The sequence below is a fragment of the Gobio gobio genome, assembly GCF_949357685.1.
Source record: "Gobio gobio genome assembly, chromosome: 7".
Taxonomy (NCBI): domain Eukaryota; kingdom Metazoa; phylum Chordata; class Actinopteri; order Cypriniformes; family Gobionidae; genus Gobio; species Gobio gobio.
Window position 1 is genome coordinate 58328588 of NC_137103.1, and position 20331 is coordinate 58348918.

Here is a 20331-nt window from a genome sequence, read left to right on the forward strand (position 1 = left end):
CATACTCTGATTAAGGCCATACTCTGATTAGACCATACTCTGATTAAGGCCATTCTCTGATTAGACCATACTCTGATTAGACCATACTCTGATTAGACCATATTCTGATTAAGACCATACTCTGATTAAGGCCATACCCTGATTAGACCATACTCTGATTAGACCATATTCTGATTAAGACCATACTCTGATTAAGGCCATACTCTGATTAGACCATACTCTGATTAAGGCCATACTCTGATTAAGGCCATACTCTGATTAGACCATACTCTGATTAAGACCATACTCTGATTAAGACCATACTCTGATTAGACCATACTCTGATTAAGACCATACTCTGATTAGACCATACTCTGATTAAGGCCATACTCTGATTAGACCATACTCTGATTAGACCATACTCTGATTAAGGCCATACTCTGATTAGACCATACTCTGATTAAGGCCATACCCTGATTAGACCATACTCTGATTAGACCATACTCTGATTAAGGCCATACTCTGATTAGACCATACTCTGATTAAGGCCATACTCTGATTAAGGCCATACTCTGATTAGACCATACTCTGATTAGACCATACTCTGATTAGACCATACTCTGATTAGACCATACTCTGATTAGACCATATTCTGATTAAGACCATACTCTGATTAGACCATACTCTGATTAAGACCATACTCTGATTAGACCATACTCTGATTAGACCATACTCTGATTAGACCATACTCTGATTAGACCATACTCTGATTAAGATCATACTCTGATTAAGACCATACTCTGATTAAGACCATACTCTGATTAGACCATACTCTGATTAGACCATACTCTGATTAGACCATACTCTGATTAAGGCCATACTCTGATTAGACCATACTCTGATTAGATCATACTCTGATTAAGACCATACTCTGATTAGACCATACTCTGATTAGACCATACTCTGATTAAGATCATACTCTGATTAAGACCATACTCTGATTAAGACCATACTCTGATTAGACCATACTCTGATTAGACCATACTCTGATTAGACCATACTCTGATTAGACCATACTCTGATTAGACCATACTCTGATTAAGATCATACTCTGATTAAGACCATACTCTGATTAAGACCATACTCTGATTAGACCATACTCTGATTAGACCATACTCTGATTAAGATCATACTCTGATTAAGACCATACTCTGATTAAGACCATACTCTGATTAGACCATACTCTGATTAGACCATACTCTGATTAGACCATACTCTGATTAGACCATACTCTGATTAGACCATACTCTGATTAGACCATACTCTGATTAGACCATACTCTGATTAAGATCATACTCTGATTAAGACCATACTCTGATTAAGACCATACTCTGATTAGACCATACTCTGATTAGACCATACTCTGATTAGACCATACTCTGATTAGACCATACTCTGATTAGACCATACTCTGATTAGACCATACTCTGATTAAGATCATACTCTGATTAAGACCATACTCTGATTAAGACCATACTCTGATTAGACCATACTCTGATTAGACCATATTCTGATTAAGACCATACTCTGATTAGACCATACTCTGATTAAGACCATACTCTGATTAGACCATACTCTGATTAGACCATACTCTGATTAGACCATACTCTGATTAGACCATACTCTGATTAAGATCATACTCTGATTAAGACCATACTCTGATTAAGACCATACTCTGATTAGACCATACTCTGATTAGACCATACTCTGATTAGACCATACTCTGATTAAGGCCATACTCTGATTAGACCATACTCTGATTAGATCATACTCTGATTAAGACCATACTCTGATTAGACCATACTCTGATTAGACCATACTCTGATTAAGATCATACTCTGATTAAGACCATACTCTGATTAAGACCATACTCTGATTAGACCATACTCTGATTAGACCATACTCTGATTAGACCATACTCTGATTAGACCATACTCTGATTAGACCATACTCTGATTAAGATCATACTCTGATTAAGACCATACTCTGATTAAGACCATACTCTGATTAGACCATACTCTGATTAGACCATACTCTGATTAGACCATACTCTGATTAAGGCCATACTCTGATTAGACCATACTCTGATTAAGACCATACTCTGATTAAGATCATACTCTGATTAAGACCATACTCTGATTAGACCATACTCTGATTAGACCATACTCTGATTAGACCATACTCTGATTAAGGCCATACTCTGATTAGACCATACTCTGATTAGACCATACTCTGATTAAGATCATACTCTGATTAAGACCATACTCTGATTAAGACCATACTCTGATTAGACCATACTCTGATTAGACCATACTCTGATTAGACCATACTCTGATTAAGGCCATACTCTGATTAGACCATACTCTGATTAAGACCATACTCTGATTAAGATCATACTCTGATTAAGACCATACTCTGATTAGACCATACTCTGATTAGACCATACTCTGATTAGACCATACTCTGATTAAGGCCATACTCTGATTAGACCATACTCTGATTAGACCATACTCTGATTAAGATCATACTCTGATTAAGACCATACTCTGATTAAGACCATACTCTGATTAGACCATACTCTGATTAGACCATACTCTGATTAGACCATACTCTGATTAGACCATACTCTGATTAGACCATACTCTGATTAAGACCATACTCTGATTAGACCATACTCTGATTAGACCATACTCTGATTAGACCATACTCTGATTAGACCATACTCTGATTAAGACCATACTCTGATTAGACCATACTCTGATTAGACCATACTCTGATTAAGACCATGTAAAAATGTAAAATGGGAACAGAGCCGAATATTCTAAAAGCAACTCATGTAAACACCTTAATCAGAATATTGTCTTATTCAGAATAAGGTCAATAATTAGAGTCCTGCTGTCCATGTAAACATAGTCAATGAATCAAGAAATCCATCCACACATCTTCTAATCCGCCTCTTCACAAAGACGCTGAATGCATTATTCACACTCCTAAAGTAAAGCTGCAGGATTAGAGTAAATAATTCACCATATCTTCACTTTCTAAAGCTGCTTGTGCGGTGATGAAAATGCATATTTCAGAAAACATTTAATCTGACTTGATCATCTCTTAAGTGCGATGATAGAAACATGAATAAATGTGACGGATGTTCTGGAGAAGATTTATTTTCAGATCATATATTTTGAATTGTTTTTTGAGCAGATAAATGTATAATTATATGTATGAATATATTTGTGTGCGTATATGTGCTCATGCATGTTTGAGTTGATTTTGCAGATGTTTCTGTAGTGAAATGTCGAACGGCTTCAGGGGATAAAAGATGTTCATCACTGTTTACCACTTTAATGCACAGATGCACAAACACACTGATATTATTAGAAACAAAGCCTGATGTGCTGTTATCAATAACACAGAGCCGAGGGCTGGAGGGCCACATATATGAACTCAACAGTGCAGAAGAGGGACGTGTAGACTTACTACTATAGTAACTAACTATACTACAAACTATAAAATAACACACAGATGCATCACTGGCAAGAGTAAACACACTCAATGTGATGTCATGGCTCCTGACGTGACTAAGGGTTTGTTCTGATGTATTAATCATAACATGTTAAGGCAAGAACACATGACGCATATGACCGCTGCAAGGCCCGAGAGGTCAAAGGTCACGTTCTCTATTGGCCAGAATCTGATCATTCGCAAAACTTCTGATGCAGGACTTGCTATCGTCGTGTGTTTCTGTCCACGGATCTGGGAAAGTGTGTTTGCTGGATGTGGGTCTATGGAAAATTCAGATCAAAGAGGGAAGGGGGGGGGGGGGGGCTTTACCCACTTGAGTTGCCATGGTAACAGGGGACGACGGCCCTTCATATAAGGGTCAGAATGAGGACCGACAGCCATTATGATGCATAACTGAGAGGGAAGCTGGGACACGGACACAAAGAACCATCTAGTTAGATCAGACTAAACAAGCAAACAATATTTAAATCACTCTTCATTTGTGCAGCACAAAACTGTCCGTTAACCCATACAATATTAACTGCTGTTGTTAAAGTCAAAAATCTTTTTAAAGGTGCAATATATTGGTGACTGGAGCGCAGTCAATTGTCCAAAATGTCTTGGTGAAGCAGTAAGAGTTCCTTTCACTGGAACTAACCCCTGAAAAACAAGCCCACCCCATAATCCCCCCTCCACCAAACTTTACACTTCACACAAGTCCCGTTCTCCTGGCAACCGCTAAACCCAGACTCGTCCATGGGATTGTCAGACAGACAGGGCCGGCCCTGACCGATTTGCTGCCCTAGGCAAGATTTTACTTGGTGCCCCTTGTGTCAATGTTTAGCACTACACGTTATCAGTCTTTGGAAACACTCGTACTGTTTTATTTTTGTAATGCATTGATGTTTTATTTTTATTTTTTATTGTTGTTGTTTTATATGATGTCCAGTCCATTCTACCCCGTCATTATGTTCATGATATTATAATTATTATTTTTTAAAGGCTGATGATAGTCAAACTATAAAAAAATTGCACCTACGCCACATTACAGCCTAAACACAAAGAGCAAGAGTGCATAGCATTCATGCACAAACTATTCATTGAGAATTAGCAAAGTGTTTGTTTTCCAGTAGATGGCAGCAATATTCCACTAAACTATGAGCATTCATGTTTTCACCAGGAATTAAACAGAAATGTAGATATTTAATGTGAATTTTACATAAAATGTTGCATTCCTGTAGCTCAAACAGTAGAGCATGGCGCTAGCAAACGCCAAGGTCATGGGTTCGATTCCCATGGAAAGCAAGAACTGACAAAAAATGTAAAATGTGTACCTTGAATGCAATGTAAGTCACTTTGGATAAAAGCGTCTGCCAAATGCATAAATGTAAATTTTAATTAAACCTGTATATAATTATCATTACTAATTTGGGCAAATACATTTTAAAATTGATATACACCCCCTTAAAACTCCCTTAAAACTGCACAACTGCAGAGTTAAAACATTAGAAAAGTTTAAAAAAAAAGTGTTAAAAAAGTGATTTATTTTTTTACAAAATCACACTGGCTGTGGCCTCTGGAGAAACCGGAACAGCTGCTTCCATAAAGTTTAAGGTAAAAATAACTGGAATTAATTAGCAAACATTAGTATTTTACTACTATGCAATTAAATAAACTGTTCATTAATTTGCCTACATCACTTTACTTCTGTCTTTACACTGCAAAAAATGCTCTTCTTATTTAAACAAGAATCTTTTTCTTGTTTCCAGTCCAAATATCTAAAAATTCTTAAATCAAGGTGCATTTGCTAGATAAGTAAAATTACATAAGACATTTTTCTTGTTTACTTGAAAATAAAATCAAAATGAAGTGAGTTTTTGCTTAAAACAAGCAAAATTATCTGCCAGGAGTGAGAAAAATAATCTTATTTCTGTTTGGGACAGAAACGATAGAAAGTGTCCTGACTCAGTGCATCACAGCGTGGTACGGGAACAGCACCAGTCACGACTGCAAAGCCCTGCAAAGAGTGGTGCGCTTATCCGAGCGCATCTCAGGCTCAGCTCTCCCGTCTCTGCAGGACATCTACACCAAACGCTGCAGAGGTAGAGCTACTAAAATCATCAGAGACATTAATCACCCTGCAAACTCTCACTTCACCCTGCTGCCATCTGGTAAGCGCTTCCGTAGCCTGATGGCAAAGACTGAAAGACTCAGGAGGAGTTTCTTCCCCCAGGCCATCAGACTCCTGAACTCAGTCACGTGACTCACTTCACCCCCGCACACACATAAACATACAGTCTTTTAACATTAACATCCACATACTGCCATTGCACTGCACTTTACGTTCCTATTGTTACTGCGTAACAACCTGTAATAAACCTGTTTGCACATTATACTCCGATTTGCAATTATACCTATTGCATGCACATCATACTTCTCTATATATAAATATATATATATATTTTATGTTAACCACTTATTTTTAAGTCTACAGTTTATCTCACTTATCATATCCACTTACTTTATATTTTATATTTTTATTTTATTTATTTTTTTATTTATTTTTTTTATTATTATTTTTTATTTTATTTTTTTTTTTAATCTTATTTCCTATTTTTATCTTACTTGATTTATTTATAACTCTACTTATGTTAATACTTTTTATTCTAATTTTATTCTATTTCTATTTTAATTTCCCCTTGTGTTCTTGTAACTGTTATTTGCACTGTCCATGGAGCGGACCTGTTTACATTTCACTGCCAGTTGTATATTGTGTATATAACTGTGTATGTGACAAATAAAACTCTTGAATCTTGAATCTTGAAACAAGATTTCAATCAGAAACAAGATTATTTTTCTCACTCCTGGCAGATAATTTTGCTTGTTTTAAGCAAAAACTCACTTCATTTTGATTTTATTTTCAAGAAAACAAGAAAAATATCTTCTGTCATTTTACTTATCTAGTAAAAGATTAAGGAATTTTTAGATATTTAGACTAGAAACAAAACACAAATACTAAGTAAGAAGAGCATCCCTTATCTTCCCAGCATCAGAGGGCTTCTGTCTTTTTTGACACTTCAATGCGGCCATCCGTCATAAATAATCAGGCAACTTACACCGTGTCAACACCTGGCGCGAACGGCCAAGCACCCTAAAAAATGAAAGCAATCCTGTCTACGATGGATGCGGCGAGAGGCGACGCGACACAACAAATTCCCCTAACGATAAACTGATCGCACGTTGTATTTCTGACGCACTTCATGTAGATCGGCGGGGGGAGATTGATGAGGCGGACTGGGAAGAGGCGGTGGACTTAGTTACGTTTTTTTGCGCTTTATTTGGTAATATTTCAAATTAATATTAATAAAATAGAATCATTAATACATTTTGGCGCCCTTATGGATGAGTGGCGCCCCTAGCATTTGCCTATTCCGCCTATGCCACGGGCCAGCACTGCAGACAGAGAAGCGTGATTGGTCACTCAGAGAACACGTCTCCACTGCTCTAGAGTCCAGTGGTGGCGTACTTTACCCCGCTGCATCCCACGCATTGCATTGCACTTGGTGATGTAAGGCTTGGATGAGCTGCTCGGCCATGGAAACCCATTCCATGAAGCTCTACACACTGTTCTTGAGCTCATCTGAAGGACACAGAAGTTTGGAGCTCTTGACTCTGCAGAAAGTTGCCGACTTATGTGACCCTCAGCATGAGCTGACCCCGCTCTGTGACCCTCAGCATGTGCTGACCCCGCTCTGTGACCCTCAGCATGTGCTGACCCCGCTCTGTGACCCTCAGCATGTGCTGACCCCGCTCTGTGACCCTCAGCATGAGCTGACCCCGCTCTGTGACCCTCAGCATGCGCTGACCCCGCTCTGTGACCCTCAGCATGAGCTGACCCCGCTCTGTGACCCTCAGCATGAGCTGACCCCGCTCTGTGACCCTCAGCATGTGCTGACCCCGCTCTGTGACCCTCAGCATGTGCTGACCCCGCTCTGTGACCCTCAGCATGCGCTGACCCCGCTCTGTGACCCTCAGCATGAGCTGACCCCGCTCTGTGACCCTCAGCATGTGCTGACCCCGCTCTGTGACCCTCAGCATGTGCTGACCCCGCTCTGTGACCCTCAGCATGAGCTGACCCCGCTCTGTGACCCTCAGCATGTGCTGACCCCGCTCTGTGACCCTCAGCATGTGCTGACCCCGCTCTGTGACCCTCAGCATGTGCTGACCCCGCTCTGTGACCCTTAGCATGAGCTGACCCCGCTCTGTGACCCTCAGCATGCGCTGACCCCGCTCTGTGACCCTCAGCATGTGCTGACCCCGCTCTGTGACCCTCAGCATGCGCTGACCCCGCTCTTTGTCTCGTCAATTGTCTCGTCATATCCGTAAATACAGAACAAAATCCGACACCCATTCAGAAGTCTCTGTATTGTGATTCACAGTTTTCTGATATACATCTCTACACTTTACCTGTAACTTCAGGTCTTTGTCTTGTTTAATATTTAAATCTGCATGTGCGTCTTTAATGCATGTTTCCACATTAGGCGCTGATATGAAATATTCACAGCCGCTGTTGAGACGCGATTATTCATGACAGACGCTGAGATTCATAATTCATATCAGAGATTAAGTCCATAAGAAAGTGCAAGGATTAACCCTTAATATAACATGACAATATAACGGGAATATTGAGCCAACTTACTGAAATCCTTCTGTCTTCTGACCCTAAAATGTACAACTCTAACTCCTCCTAGAGCTTTAACTCTACAAACTCCAAACTCAGCTCAGAGCTTCAGACTGTTCTGACTCGGTGTGCTGTATCTTTTCTAACTGATCGGACTCACGGTTTTCCTAAAAATAACTCTCAAATCTCTGAAAAATCCCATAGACTTTCATTGACTGAATGTTCAGATGAGCCAAGACTGTTCAGACTCCATTAACTACCATTCTATGAGCTATTTCTAATCCACTGTGACTCATCTATCGTTCTGTCTGTCTATCTATCTATCTATCTATCTATCTATCTATCTATCTATCTATCTATCTATCTATCTATCTATCTATCTATCTATCTATCTATCTATCTATCTATCTATCTATCTATCTATCTATCTATCTATCATCTATCTATCTATCTATCTATCTATCTATCTATCTATCTATCTATCTATCTATCTATCTATCTATCTATCTATCTATCTATCTATCTATCTATCTATCTATCTATCTATCGTTCTGTCCATATATCGTTCTGTCTATCTATCTATCTATCTATCTATCTATCTATCTATCTATCTATCTATCTATCTATCTATCTATCTATCTATCTATCTATCTATCTATCTATCTATCTATCTATCTATCGTTCTGTCCATATATCGTTCTGTCTATCTATCTATCTATCTATCTATCTATCTATCTATCTATCTATCTATCTATCTATCTATCTATCTATCTATCTATCTATCTATCTATCTATCTATCTATCTATCTATCTATCTATCTATCTATCTATCTATCTATCGTTCTATCTATCTATCTATCTATCTATCTATCTATCTATCTATCTATCTATCTATCTATCTATCTATCTATCTATCGTTCTGTCCATATATCGTTCTGTCTATCTATCTATCTATCTATCTATCTATCTATCTATCTATCTATCTATCTATCTATCTATCTATCTATCTATCTATCTATCTATCTATCTATCTATCTATCTATCTATCTATCTATCTATCTATCTATCTATCTATCTATCTATCTATCTATCTATCGTTCTATCTATCTATCGTTCTATCGTTCTATCGTTCTGTCTATATATCGTTCTGTCCATCTATCTATCTATCTATCTATCTATCTATCTATCTATCTATCTATCTATCTATCTATCTATCTATCTATCTATCTATCTATCTATCTATCTATCTATCTATCTATCTATCTATCTATCTATCTATCTATCTATCTATCTATCTATCTATCTATCGTTCTGTCCATCCATCCATCACTTTCTGGTCCGGCTTTCTCAAGCCAACTTAAAGTTTGTCTCAACAAACTTTTTTTATCTAGTTCTTTATATTCTCTTATTAATGTATTATAGTTTTAGTATGTCAAGTTATAAACTAAATGATAAATATTTCTTTGCCAACTAGTTTTTGTGAACATGTAAAGCCTTTATGTCTGAAGCATTATAATGATATTCATAACCGTGGAAGTCTCGTCCTCTGCTTTACGGTTTTCCTACGGGAACGAGAACATTCTTCATTTTTAATTGGGCCATTTTTCATCTCAGAACACACATTGACAGTTTGTCTTCCAGATGATCTGCTTCCTCAGCGCTGAACGATGCCATGTTCTCATGCGTGTTCTCACACACACACACACACACACACACACGTCTGATAGCAGCAGAAATGAGAACATGTATAATTCATGTGTGGAGTTTGAAACAGAGAAAGGGTTTTAGCTTCCGTCCGTCCTGAAGGTAATGTGCTCTTGAAGCGACTGCCTCTGAGTTTCTCTTCTAATCCGGTGTTGAGATGACAGACTTACATAACTCACACACACTCTACCGCTCATATTCCTGTTTCTCCACCAAGCACATCTGATTATGAAGAGCAATCAGACTCCACAATATTTCAGAACATTCATGCAGAACTTCTAGACGATCTGAACACAAGCAATGATGTGAAGTAATAATATCTCAGCAATAGAATATTGTGTTGTGGGAATATCTGAGCATGCAACATATCAAAAGAACAGAAAACAGAGCCTCCATTTTGTTCTAGCTTCATGCATTCTGCTTTGATCAACACTTGAATGTGGGTAAGTTTCCTAAAAAAGCAACATTTTGAGCAAAAATGTTTTTGTGAAAGACTTCATCCAGATGGGATTCAGAGCGATGATCAAACACAGATGAAGTCCATCAACAGCCCAAAGCTTCAGAGCTCGTCCTGGATCCACATCTCATCCTCTAACATCAGGCAGTTTTGATTTATATGCTGTTTAATGTTGATGATCGTGTTATTTTACATCAGTGATGCTTCTATCGCTTGTTTCTGCTTCCTCTTCGCCTGTGTTTTGATCCGGAGATCCTGTACTCTTGTGTAACAGCACTGGGGAAAATGACTCTGTGGGGTTGTAATTGTAACAAAAAAATCTACATTTTCAACAAATAAATCTATGTTTGGTACTTTACTTCATATTTTGAGTAACTTAATTAACATAATATTTTCGTAAACACATGTTTTTGACAGTGAAATGGTGTGTGTATTATCTTGAGTAATGTTTTAGATGTGTGCCTTTTCGAGATACTTTTTAAGTAAAATTGATTTAAAAGACTAAACAAGTGGATTTGGCTGTTGCAGAAACACAAATGTTCATGACAGACGCCATTTTGATGGGCGACAGGACTGAATTTGCACTGCTGGAAACCCAACGACACTGAAAAAGGTAAGAATGACATTAAATATGAACTGTTAAATGCTTTAAATATAGATAAATATGCAATGATAAAGCTAAATGTTTGTATTAAATTTGTCTTGAATTTCATGACTTGGCTAACGATTTCTCTGACTGGCGCTAAAATGAAATAGTTGAATAAAGTCGTTATTTTTGTTTGTTTTTGCGCATAAAGTGTGTTCTCATCGCTTCATCAAACTAATGTTGAACCACTGGAGTCATGTGGACTATTTTAACCGTCTTTCCTTCCTTTAGGGCCTTGAAAGTGTTCATCACACTGCTGTCTATGGAGGGGTCAGAGAGCTCTGGGGTCATCAGAAATATCTTCATCTAACCTTTTAAATTGGTGTTCACTTTTCTCAGAGATTAATTTTTATCAGCTGATGTAATAATTATTTGAATTTGATGCTTTAACATTGTTCAAAACACATTTTTAACTAGATGAGTGGATTACTGTTCTCAGTTAAACAGACCAATGGTCATTGAAAAAACTGTTATATGAATATGAAATACTGTTGCTACCTTTTGTCGTACATACAGTTTTTATTTATTTATTTATTTTACTTGAAGTCAGCTTTATGTAAAGGTAAAAAAATAAAGTACTTTGTTTTGCGTTGTTGCAAAAGTAATTTTAAAGTGAATAAATGTTTTGTATAGAGATGCTGGTTTACAGTTTCATGGTACTTAAAAATTCAGAAAATAATTTAATTTAAAGAAAATACAGTAAAATAAAATAAAAAGTAGCTTGGAAAAATGTGTGGCTTAAAAGGAGACATTTGTAAACATTACTTAAAAGATTATGTTGGATAAACATAAAACTATAATTTTCTAAATTGATCAAATTGAGTTGCCATTACTTAAGAGTCCAAGTTGAAAACATGCAAAGTCTAATAGGATAAACACAAATAAAATGAATTTAAAATACTCAAAAAGCTGATGCAAATATTTGCCTCAATTTTATTGAGTAAAACAGGCAGTATTTTATAGTGTACCGTATAACAGTGAACGCATGGATCAACAGAAAATCCCGTCAATGGCAGGGGAAGCGTTAACTAGGATTAATAAATGTTTTGATGTAAAGTCTCATTTGCATATCAAGTGTTTGGCCCCTAAATATCTGCTGGTTTAGAGTCTGCACTGAGCGATCATGTGACTGTAGAGAATATGTAGAGAAAATAATCTGAACTAAAGGAATAAAAATGCTAGCTGTGTGTTTGGAAAGTTCTTTGCACATCTTCGCTCTTTTAAATCATAGTGGATGTTAACGAGTGCACTCATTCTATCCCACAATGCACTGCAATAACGAGCAATGTACACTCAAAGGCTGTCTGAATTCGCTCACTTGTCTTCATTCACTCCTTCAAGAGAACTGGATTAGTGGACTACCCATGGGCGTCAGTTTGGTTTGAAATGTGCTGGGGACAGAGACGCATTCAGAAGTGCATTTTCAGAAGTGCTGGGTACATTTTTTTGTCTCTTTCGCGCAGGTCATGTTTTGAAAGACTATGTCCTGCAGCTTACTAATGTAAATAAATAAAAATGTCAGATGAGAGACATATTGCGGGTCTTATAGCCTATCTTACTCATGCCGACGAAAGCGCCCCGCGAATTCTTTAATATTTTTCATTTTTGCCATTTTTTTTCCCACTTCATTATCAGAGTCCCACTGGAGCCCGTGTTTTTTTTATCCTCCCTATTACACATTAGTTACAGCCATTAAAATAGTTCAGTTTTGTTTTTAATGTCAAAGTAGATATATTTTGTTTTGTTTCTTTATTAAGTTAATTAAGAAAAATGTTTAAAGCATTTAATGTTTGTTAAACTAAAGTTTTTGCTTTTTAAAGTGACGACCAAGCGGCCAGCGGCCGACAGTGAGTTAACCCAACACTTTAGCCTCTGAAATCAACACTTGACTTGTCTTGCTTATTAAATCCATAAAAAACACTTAAAGCATCGTTTAAACGTTTAGTCTATTATCACCACCATCACAGTAAAAAGGCATTTTTGACAAGATGAGGCAGGCAGATCGCAACGGCGCGCGCAAACAAAACGGGCTACACAATCTAAACAAATAATTAAAAATAAAAAACATGCTGGTTGTCTTACCTTAGGCTACACCTCTCCGCGAAATGAATAGTATATATCCGATCTTCAATTCCCGTGCTATGTGCACATTTAACGGAGTTCATGTCAACGAAATCAACCGATATGAGTATTTTATTCATCAGCTCTTTTCAACATCAAAGGCCGCATTATGAGAACGAGCGACCTAAACACTGGTAAGAGCATTTAGTCTCATTAATTTTAATGAAGATGATTGTGCTTTTGAGCATCTAAAACTTAGCTTATTTTCAGTTTCACTTGTGGCAGTTTGCGTGTTGGCTTGCTTTACTCATTTGCGGCGATGCGTGTTGCATAGCGCCGTCCTATAGCCTAAAAAAGCCCGAAGCCCGGCCCGCGTCTGAGGTAGGCTATGACTGGAAAATTGTCCCGAAGCCCGGCCCTAGGGCGTAAAAAAGTCGGGGCCCGTCGGGCTCGGGCAGAAATCTAGGGCTCTACCTTGAGTAAGGCTGAAAGCGTCTTTCTTTTTAATACATTTCTTGAATCTCTCAATTACAGTAGGCCTAGCCTATAGATAATTATGATATTTGTGGCTGCACCGGGGTCCGTCATTACGCTAAATCATGAGCGGTCCATGGCACCTGCTACCCATGGCTGTTAAGAACTGTATAGGCTACATCAATCCATTACAACAATTTCGTGTTATGGGCACTGCCACTGATACAGGCAGCGGAAGAGCCTATTTTACGGAGCTTGCTTCTGCTTTTCAAACGTTTTTACAACAAAAGATGTCGTTAAAACGACATAAGATCTCGTTATTACGACACAATTGAGTGGAAAAAATAATATGTGTGTGTCAGCAATGCTTCACCGCAAAATTGAACTCGAGGTTTAAAAAAAAAAAAGAAAAGTGGTGGGTACAAAAGGACTCATGACGAAATCTGGTGGGTACGCGCCCCCCCCGTCCCCCCCGAAATCGACGCCTATGGGACTACCGTAGGGAACAGTGATTGAGGGTTCAGCCATTGATTCGTTTTTTCGTTGATCAATGACTTCCGAAGCTTCGTTCGCCTGAGAATCACAAAACTGATTTGGTTCAAAAGGAGCGAATCCCAGACGGGTTTCCTCATTATAATGCAGCATAAAGTTATGAATGAGAAATTAATTAAATTCAACCTTGAATATGAAATATCAGTGGAAGAACGCATGATTGAAACAGACATATATAAATGTTACTTATGAATTTATAATAATTTTACTCATTTTAGTGACAATACATCCAAACGACTCAATCACTTGGACAACAACAAAATAAAAAAAATAAAATATAGCTGTAAGCGGCAGTTGTCGGGGCCATGCACAACCGAGGCAAACAAGGCTAGTGGCAGACCAATTGCAAAAATTAGTCAAGACATTTGGAATAGTTAGACATTTATATGTATGAACGAATGAAAATAACCCACATAAACCCAAAATAATATAACCCAAAATAAATTGATTGCATTTTTTGCCACTTGCTATCAAATTTTTTGACATTTGCCCATTAGCATATGATGAGATATTAGCGAAAGTCGTTTAAACGCTAAATCACAACGTTGAACAAACCATAAGGCGAAACCTGTCATGTTTGGTATCGTTGGAGTTGGCAAGGATTTGGGAATCTAAGGATGTGAGTTCCATGAAAATGAGTCGACCACACCCAAAGTTATAAGCATGTGAATGCCTTCTTAAAATACAGCATTTTAATACAAAATTCAAAATTGCCGACACCCAAAATGGCCGATTTTGGATATCATTCGACTCGGCATGCTACCTTGTGCCAAAAGCTAGCCATTTTTCGTACCTCCGCACCAGTAGGTGGCGCTGTGGTGGAACACACATGTAGCCTCAGGTCATGCGTGTGATGACATGTTCCAAGTTTGGTCAGAATACGATAAAGCATTGAGGAGATACAGCCGTACGTCTATTTTTGCAAGCGCTATGTAATATTTGTTTGCACTTTTTTCCGAAAACGGTTTAACTCGTCGACTTGAATTCCATAAATTTTTGTTGGCATGGTCTGAAGATGATCTGGTTCAATTTTCATGAAAATTAGAGGCCTAGGAGGAAAAGTTCCAAATTCAAAATGGCGGAGAAATGTGGTATCTAGCCCTTACAGTTTAAAAACGTATTCGCCCAAACATGACGGAAAATTTGGACATGTGGTGGCGCTAGAGGGATAGAGTTAGAGACTCCAAATTGGGTGTAGTTAATGTTTGGACTGTCCTCTATCAGTTTGTTAAATTTCATAACTTTCCCTCAAACGATTCTATGGGCTGCCATGGCGGAAGAAGAACAAGAATAGGAACGCTAACGGATACAATAGGTGCCTACACACCTTTGGTGCTTGATATTTCGTATTAGTATTTTCGGATTCCATTTGACATAACATGCTTTCCCGAATCTGATGAGACTTCTTTTATGACTTTTGGGCAAACTCCAATAAAATAGTATCTCCAGACCAGTAGGTGGCTTTGTGGTGAAACACACATGTAGCCTCAGGTCATGCGTGTGATGATATGTAACAAGTTTTGTCAGAATACCTGACAACGTAGACAGCCGTACGTCTATTTTCGCAAGTGTTACGTAAAATTCATTTGCGCGTTTTCCAAAAACCCTGATGAATCGACTTCAGTTCCATAACGTTTTGTTGTCAATGTCTGAAGATGACAAATCGGATAAATCGTCTAGGAGGAGTTTGAAAAAGTAGTTTTTTTGGTGAGAAAATTGGAATTACCGACTAAATGACATCATTGGGTTCAATCGAATCGTCTTGAGCCACGGAATCAGAGGAAAGGGAATTTTGTTTCTAGTGTTACGGTTCAAAAGTTTTCTTTCCCCCTCAACTTTGGACAGGTGGTGGCGCTAGAGAGATTGAGTTAGAGACTCCAAATTTGGTGTAGTTAATGTTGGTCCAGTCCTCTATCAGTGTGCCAAATTTCACAGCCTTCCCTCAAACGGTTCTGTGGACGGCCATAGACTCAAAAGCGGAAGAAGAAGAATAGGAACGCCAACGGGAACAAATGGAGCTACACCTTCAGTTTTTGGCCCCTATAACACACATAACCAATGTAGTGCTGCGTTCACACCAAACGCCAACAGAGCGTCAGGAGCGAGTGATTTACATGTTAAGTCAATGGAAAGACGTGTTGAGGCGCGTCTGGAGGTCCTGCGGCGCGATGGATGCGATTCCGCCTTGATGTGAGTTTGACTCGAATTGAGCATCTTGAGCGAAATGTATGATTATTTATTTACAAGTCATCACTTTTACCAATAACTGGAATTTTTAAAATATTTTGCTACAAATTGTCTATTAATCTATTAGTCTGCGTTTTCATTGCTTTAAAGCGTTACTGGTATTTTAACATGTTTTTTTCCCAGTCATTACATTGTTTGGAGCATAAAAAACCTAATAGATTTTGTTTTTTAATTCCTATGTTATTTGCTCTATCCTCTGCTCTGTAGAGGACACCAGGACCCATTTATTGAGACAATTAAAAGACATGAATAGACAAACAATGGGATTTTAAGGTAATAATACATTATTAACGGGTAATAATATTTTCATAAGAATGTCTCATATTTCGTAAGAATATCTTAAAACTGTGTATGTTGTCAGAGAAATTCCCTAAAATATAATGTCCTCTACAGAGGCAACACCTCTATTCTGGGTCAGGAGGATATTTCTGTCTCGTGCAGAGGCATTTACATTTAGATGGTCACTTCCTAAACTTTACAGCATGCGATTGGCCATCGGTCCTCTTAGCAACAGTAGTTTTATTCAATGTATGTTACAGCCTGAAGCCTCGAAAGTGAGCCAAGATCGCTACTGTAAGAGTGAACTCCTCCAGGTGTTCAGGCCGGAGGGTCACCAATCGACTAAAGAAACGTTATCAGAAAGATGGAAGAAACTGTACATTTCTCGTCTATTTCCACCCACTGCAAATTATACCAACGACGGAAATAAGTGCAGTTACAATAGCAAAATATGTGGGAGAGCGTTGCTATAATGTGACTATATTGTATTGCTATAGGGAGCACTTCAAAGTCAACACCAAATCAAAACAGTATTTGTTATAGAAGGGATTTAATGACCAACTCTGGTTATGGTTACACTTAAAATAGTTTCAAAATGGATGTATGAGATGATAAACTTATACCATTAATCGTTCACAGCATGAATAGAATGTTACCTGAGCGATAGAGGGAGAGAGGGAGAAAGAAAGAAAAGAGCAAAGAAGAGAAAGCCCAAAGACCTCAAGAGCCAGGAAATCAAAGCGACAGAGCACCAGTTACAATGTTCTTTTATCCTTTTCCCTGACCATGTGACCAAACCCAAACATGAGACATTCAAACTGACCAATCAGACCAAACTTCCCCCACTGTACTAAAGGTGTGACACACTTTTTGCCTACAGGCCTTCAGCATTCTTTGTCTTTAGGAATTCCAGATGGCCCTTCTGATAAGAAAGATGTGGGTTGACAACAGTAAAGCAAATCTCTTTGTTGGATTTCAAATATCAAATATCTTTGATTATTTTAAATTCCTTCGCTATGATCACTAAAATGCTGTTGCTTTGTCAGTTCATCGCGAATCTCAGTTGTCAACAATAAATATGTCTTGACTTTGTTAATGAGAGGTTTGGCGAGCCTGCATTAACTCAGAAACTGGCGTTTTGAGATGACGATCGCGTTTGAGAGATTAACAGCTATATCTGTGATTGGCTACATTACTCACCGCTGCAAACACACACTGTAAAGAGATGGCGCTCTCCAGATTTACAAATCTGCAAATCTGTTTGGCCAGTATATTACAGTATCAACTGAGGGTGCTTAGCACCTCTAGCACCCCTGTAGAACCGGGCCGGCCCATACGGGACATCATAATCAGTCGAATCATGTAACGCCACGTGTAAAAGCGTTTGAGCTGCGAAAGAGACGCTGCTCAACAGACGGAGCGATCCGAGATGGAGAGAAACGCTCCAGTACAGGCTACTTTGGGCTTCGGGTGAATGCTTAAACGGACAAATACACACAAAAATATGTCAAAATGTCTGTCTTGGGGATTTATACGCATTCAGTCTTCGGTGAACTGGAGGATTATTCTGTGAGCTGCTTTTTGTGCAATCACTCGTTTGAAGCGAATTCGCGCCTGACGCCCGAGTTGAATTTTTTAAAACTTTGGCGTCAATTCGCACCACGTTAACCAATCAGGAGCCTGCTCGCTGCTGTCACATGGTGAAGTGATGATGAGAAACTCCACATAATTTAAAAATACTACTATTGTCTCACAAAATGTAGTTTTAAGAGTTTTTCAGGTGGGAATGTAGTTGTTTAAAGCTCAAATCTGTTGTTTCTAAAGAGAGCTCCTCTCTGAACATGTGATCTGGTGTGTGTGGAGTTGAACATGTTGTGGAGTTGAACATGTGATCTGGTGTGTGTGGAGTTGAACATGTGATCTGGTGTATGTGGAGTTGAAAGGCTTGTTCGACTTCACCCAGCGATGCGCAGACCGATCGGCGGCTGACTTGAAGCAGTGCATGCCGGTTAGAAATTTTGTCCGACTTGAGGCAGCGCCGACGCCACGTGACAGTGACGTATGTCAACAAAGTGCCGCGAGAGCGATTCGAGAGCAGCCGGCGATTACAGCCGGTGCAGTTTCTCGAGAGCGACTGCATGAGGCTGCAGGGGCTCTGATGACGACACAGCCGTTCCACGATTGGCCAGATTCACCGCATGACAGCGATCACGTGTTTTCGTGTTTATTCTAAAACCTTCAGCTCCACTAATGCGCACAAATCTGTTTTTTATAACAGTAAAACCTCCTTTCATGTAGTCGCGCTGTTATATTGTCATGTTTATCAAAATATAACTGATTAAAAACATAGACCCCACTTCATTGATAGTGTAGGCTTATATGTTGAACTTTATTCTTGTAAAAACACACGCTGTATTAAGCAGTGCATAAAGTATTACATGACAATAATGTCTCTGAAACATCTGTGTATTGCCAAATATTGCATTTATTTCACTTCAGCTGATAAAGTGTGCAAACACAGCGCGAGCGTCACCGCGAGAAGCAGAAAGTGTCCGACTTCACGTCTGTGTTTGCAGCTCCTCCCCGCCTGCACGCGGCTACTCTCGCCGATCAGTTGATTCCAGCCGCAGCCGATGTCGAACACACCTGAACATGTGATCTGGTGTGTGTGGAGTTGAACATGTGATCTGGTGTGTGTGGGGTTGAACATGTGATCTGGTGTGTGTGGAGCTGAACATGTGATCTGGTGTGTGTGGAGTTGAACATGTGATCTGGTGTGTGTGGAGCTGAACATGTGATCTGGTGTGTGTGGAGCTGAACATGTGATCTGGTGTGTGTGGAGTTGAACATGTGATCTGGTGTGTGTGGAGTTGAACATGTGATCTGGTGTGTGTGGAGCTGAACATGTGATCTGGTGTGTGTGGAGCTGAACATGTGATCTGGTGTGTGTGGAGCTGAACATGTGATCTGGTGTGTGTGGAGTTGAACATGTGATCTGGTGTGTGTGGAGCTGAACATGTGATCTGGTGTGTGTGGAGCTGAACATGTGATCTGGTGTGTGTGGAGCTGAACATGTGATCTGGTGTGTGTGGAGCTGAACATGTGATCTGGTGTGTGTGGAGTTGAACATGTGATCTGGTGTGTGTGGAGCTGAACATGTGATCTGGTGTGTGTGGAGTTGAACATGTATTCTGGTGTGTGTGGAGTTGATCATGTGATCTGGTGTGTGTGGAGTTAAACATGTGATCTGGTGTGTGTGGAGTTGAACATGTGATCTGGTGTGTGTGGAGCTGAACATGTGATCTGGTGTGTGTGGAGTTGAACATGTGATCTGGTGTGTGTGGAGTTAAACATGTGATCTGGTGTGTGTGGAGTTGAACATGTGATCTGGTGTGTGTGGAGCTGAACATGTGATCTGGTGTGTGTGGAGTTGAACATGTGATCTGGTGTGTGTGGAGTTGAACATGTGATCTGGTGTGTGTGGAGTTGAACATGTGATCTGGTGTGTGTGAGAGCTGAACATGTGATCTGGTGTGTGTGGAGTTGAACATGTGATCTGGTGTGTGTGGAGTTGAACATGTGATCTGGTGTGTGTGAGAGCTGAACATGTGATCTGGTGTGTGTGGAGTTGAACATGTGATCTGGTGTGTGTGGAGTTGAACATGTGATCTGGTGTGTGTGGAGTTGAAC